The following is a 5,526-nucleotide window of genomic DNA, read 5'->3' on the forward strand; positions in this document are numbered from 1 at the left end:
CTCCCCTATTTCGTCTGTAGCCATATTCAAAAATTAGAGGCCCCACTGTTTTTCGAATTTTGTTTTCAAAACATTTCCGACCATAATTATGTTAATTGATTTCCCACAATAATTACGTATACACACACAACTAAACAATAATTCTTATGCATGACACATTTTTGTGTTTGAATGGAATTCCATACTGGTCAATTAAAGAAATGCCGATTTTAAAAATAGCCATCGCAATTTTTGCCCAATTGCTGGCCGCTGGCTGGCAAGTGCCTTCGATAGCTCAGTTGGTAGAGCGGTGGACTGTAGTTCGGGATGCATTCAAACATCAAAAATTCGGTTCGCATTCGTTGCCCTCAAAAGCGGCGAATACAAACAAAACCTCTATGCAGACATCCATAGGTCGCTGGTTCAAATCCGGCTCGAAGGAGAAATATATATTTTTTAAATAAATTAAAAAAATACAAAAGGCGGAGACTTTTTCCAATACGAAAAAATTTGATCGCTATAGTGACCACTGATGCGGACTTTTTTTAATTAAAAAAATCGACTTTCTTATGGAAAAAATTCGACCTTAGTGGTCACTACTGAGGGGAAAAAATTCGACCTCCCGACTGAAACCGACTTTTTTCCCATAGGATTAAAAATTTTACTCAGTTTCCGATTGAGGCGGACTTTTTTTCATAGGAAAAAAAATCAACCTCAGTTCCTGACTAAGGGAGGACTTTTTTCCCTTACGAAAAAAATCGACCTCAGTTCCCGATTGAGGCGGACTTTTTTCCCATAGGAAAAAAATTCGACCTAAGTTTCCGACTGAGGCGGACTTTTTTCCCATACGAAAAAAAATCAACCTCAGTTCCGGCTGAGGCGGACTTTTTCCCATAGGAAAAAAATTCGACCTCAGTTCCCGGCAGAGGCGGACTTTTTTCCCATAGGAAAAAAATTATACCTCAGTTCGCGACTGAGGCGGACTTTTTTCCCATAGGAAAAAAATTATACCTCAGTTCGCGACTGAGGCGGACTTTTTTGCCATAGGAAAAAACTTGACCTTAATTGACTGAGGCGGACTTTTTTTCCATAGGAAAAAAAAATCGACCTGAGTTCCCGGCTGAGGCGGACTTTTTTCCGTCTGAGGCGGGCTTTTTTCCGTCTGAGGCGGACTTTTTTCTTATAGGAAAACAATTCGATCTCAGTTCCCTACTGAGGCGGACTTTTTCCCATAGGGTAAAAAAATCGATCTCAGTTCCAGACTGAAGCGGAATTTTTTCCATAGGAAAAAAATTCGACCTCAGTTCCCGACTGAGGTGGACTTTTGTGCAATAGGAAAAAATTCGACCTCAGTTCCCGACTAAGGCGGACTTTTTCCCATAGGGGAAAAATTGGACTTCAGTTCCCAAGTGAGGCGGACTTTTTTCCCATAGGAAAAAATTCCCGACAGAGGCGGCCGTTTTTTCCATAAAAAAACGACCTCAGTTGTTCCCAATCGAGGCGGACTTTTGTTCCCACAGGAAAAAAATGAACTCAGCAGTTCCCGACTGAGGCAGAAATCGACCTTAATTGACTGAGGCGGACTTTTTTTTTCGACCTAAGTCCTCTTCTGGGGCGGACATTTTTCCCAAAGAAAAAAAGTTTGACCTCAGTAGTTCCCGACTGAAAAAATTCGACTTCAGTGACCGGATGACAGCTTCAATAAAACTTCTTTTCACTTAAAATAAACAAATATTGATTTTTGAGATTTCCAATACTTTCTCTGTGACCCATGTGAAAATTACGACTGCCCCAATCATCATTTAAAGTGGTACTCTCTTGTCACTCTTCGCTGTGGTAGTGTCAATGACACCAATAACATCTTATCTGTGACAATACTTCAGCAATGTTGTTAGTGTTTGGTACAACTTGTAAGTGGCTTCTGTCAATAATGTTTACACACATACACACTTATGCTGCACACACACACATTTATCAGCAGCATTTAATTAATTATAATATTTGTACTTGATTTCAAGTGGGAATTATTGCCATAAACTAAAATCATATTTTATGATATTTATTGATGACTTCACCTCACTGCCCTTCAATGTGGGAACATGTACACGTAGATGTGTAGGTGTGTATGTATTTAGGTAATTAATTGAATTTCAATCCCCTGTGTGATTATTTCGTCGTTACCTAAGTGATTTTGGTGATTAGAGCAATGGAATATAGGTCTAATTAAAAATATTAAATAACGTGTATTCTCACAGCATACTTTTAGGATTGCCATGGTATTTTTGGTGACAATTTAAAATCTATATTAGATTTTATGTATATACTAATGTATATATTTACTGTTTTGTATATACATATGTATATGTATTTGTTTTTAAATAATTTCCATTAAATCAACTACTCAATTGCGTGTGAGGGATCTGGAATACTCTTTTGTGAAATTTCAATGTAATCGAAGCATATTTTTAGGCTCATAGCATTTACATTTTGTTTAATTTAAGATTAATTGTTAACAAATACAAATTCAACAAAATATTTGCAGTAAAGAATTAATACATTTAAATTTTGCAAATTCAAACGTTAATCTTGCATCGAGGCCTATCTTTGTGTAAGGAATCATATTGCATAATGAGATTTGCGGAACTTCGTTTTTGAAGACTTACGATTAATAGAAAATTGAATTTTTCAAGAAAATTCAGTTGGGAGGAAGAAGTATATTTCGAACTCTGTACACGAAAAGTCCTCTTTTTCTGATACGCTCCCCAATTTTTACAGAAAATAATTTACCTCATACAACAAGAAATAATCATACAAATTTGTGTAAACTTTGCAAATCCCCACGTTCGTATCAGTGCTAGGTCACGTGTGAAAATGGATAATATCGGACCACACCATCATGTACATTCTGCACAAAGGGTTACAATTGTGAATAATTATGATTCTCATAAAATGCGAAAGAAGACTTCGATTTTCTTCAAATTTTACACATCAAAATAATTGCACTAGCTCGTGTGGAGATGGTAGATATCGTACAACTTTTTCTTGTAGCTCCCCCACAAAGCGGTCAACATTTTGAATAACAATGAAGGCCATACATCGAGAAATGAAAATCCGATTATTTTCTAACGTGGCACATCCCAATATTTCTATTAACACAAGATCATACGTGAGAATGGAATATGTTGGACCATACCTTCTGGATCATTTACCCTTAAAGGGGCAACATTTTGAATAAATTATTATGTACCTACCCCACAGTAGGTCCAAATTTTGAATAATAACTCCTGTAAGTATAAAAACCCATCAAACTTAGAACTTCCTTGTATTGTTAACAATGTTTGTAAAATACCTTTGCCTTTTTGATTTATCACATTTTAAATAAAATTTAAAAAAAAAAAAACATTTATACTGTCCTGATAAAAAAAATCCTGACTTTCGGCATGATGGTTCTTAAAAGTATTTTTTTAAGAATTCAAGACTATAGACCAACACGTCCTTAAAAATAAATAAATAAATAATTAAAAAATTCATAATTTTTGATCTGCTCGTATTTGAAACAATGTTTTTTAAAATTTTTAAAAAAATGTTTTTAAAAATCGACCAGACGTTTCTAAATCTTTAAAAAATCAGAATTATAATTAAAAAACAAAAAAAAGCAGTAAAGAAAGACTTAAAGTCGGGCGGGGCCGACTTTATGTTACCCTACACCACTTTGCTAATTTAGTAGAGCTGCGCATAACAATTAAAAGTTTTTATGGGAGAATTCAATCATACACACTATGATTATAATTATAATTTAAAGTTCAAAGGACTAAATATGCCGAAGCATTTGTATCTTTTAAATTCGGACTTGTATTGCCCATTTGGTGCACAATTAATTTGAAATCGGATAAAAATATATCTGGGAGCTATATCCAAATCGGAACCGATATCGATAAAATTTGGCAAAGATATTTCTAAGCTGTATTTGATATATTTTCCTGAATATCGTTGTTACGGAGTGCATATTACGGCTGTGGGTAACAAATATGACAAATCGGATGAACAGTATATATGGGAGCTATAGCTATATCTGAACCGATCTTCAAAATTTGACATACTAGCTTCTAGACTCCATTCGTTCGTAAGTGCCAAATTTCATCAAATTTGGGCAAATATTAGACGTTTGGTGCACAATCAAAGGTAATTCGGACGAAGTTATGTATGGGAGCTATATCCAAATCTGAATCGATCTCAATAAAATTTAGCAAATGTGTTTCTGAGCTGTATTTGATATATTTCCCAAAATATTGTTGTTACAGAGTGCATATTACGGCTGCGGAGGACAAAAATAACAAATCGGATGAACTATATATATGGGAGCTATAGCTATTTCTGAACCGATTTCGATGAAATTTGGCATACTTATTTTCAGGTTCAATCTGATCGTATGTGCAAAATTACACGTTTGGTGCACAATAAAAGGGAAATCGGACGAATATATATGGGAGCTATATCTAAATTTTGTCCGATTATCTCCAATTTCAATAGGGTTCGTCCTTGGGCCAAATAAATAATTTGTGCAAAATTTCATCTGGATAGGGCAATAAATGCGAACTGTACTTTGTTTACAAAAATACATGGACAGACGGACGGACGGACATGCATAAATTGACTCAGAATGTGATTCTATGCAGATCATCAGAAGGAACTATGGGTCTGTCTCGTTTCCTTTTGCCTGTTACAAACAAATGCACAAAGACATAATACCCTGACCACCTTGTGGCGTAGGGTATAAAAAATAATACAGACCTTAATGACCACCAGACCAAATATAAAATAAATAAATTTAATATTTGAAGATTAAAAAAAAAAAAAATGGATCCAAGGCTATCAGATCAAAAATTGTGAATTTTTTAAATTAATATTTTAAGGACCCCCGCGTATCTACATTAGATAAAAAAACTGCAACAAAGTCAAACGCCATAATTTTTACATTTTTTGAATTGTATTGAATGAAAGCAAAAAATATCGGAAATAGTATCAAATTTTAGAATAAGTTTAGATTTGTTCGAATTGGTCACCTTTGGCACGAATTATGGCCTTCAAACGGAATGAAACCTCACACGCTGCCCGAATGTTGCTCTGCGGTATTTTGGCCCATTCCCGCGAAGCGCTTGCTTGAGGTGATCGACACTTTGGTATTTTTTAGTGCCAACCTTGCTTTCCAAAATACTCCAGGCACAATAGTTCAACGGATTTGTATCCAGAGATTTTACGCTGGAAATGAAGCGATGCCACGGTCGATTAATACGAGCGGAGAGCGACCATCGGCTGTTATGGCGGCCCACACCATCACCATGGCCGGTGCTTGAGTTCTGGTGGCCAACCGAAGGTGTACATTTTCTGCTGACCTCTTTGGCAAGTAAACACGATAATTTTGTTTCTTTATAAACTGCTAGACAATGAAAGTTTTCTCATCGGAGAAAACCAAATTCGGCAGTTCACCAATTGTTGGCCAAGCGAAGCATCTTTTTAGCTCTTTTGAGTATATTTTCTTTTGTTGCG

The 5,526-nt window shown here is 35.6% G+C and overlaps 1 non-coding gene across 1 annotated transcript; it reads left to right on the top strand.

Annotated features, from left to right (window-relative positions):
• The first annotated feature begins 263 nt into the window (after positions 1 to 263).
• TRNAY-GUA (transfer RNA tyrosine (anticodon GUA)) lies at positions 264 to 421 on the top strand. The gene is made up of 2 exons: positions 264 to 300; positions 386 to 421. It is a non-coding gene; the product is annotated as a tRNA-Tyr (tRNA).
• Positions 422 to 5,526: the final 5,105 nt, after the last annotated feature.

This window comes from Musca domestica, unplaced genomic scaffold (assembly GCF_030504385.1).
Source record: "Musca domestica strain aabys unplaced genomic scaffold, Musca_domestica.polishedcontigs.V.1.1 44, whole genome shotgun sequence".
Lineage (NCBI taxonomy): Eukaryota > Metazoa > Arthropoda > Insecta > Diptera > Muscidae > Musca > Musca domestica.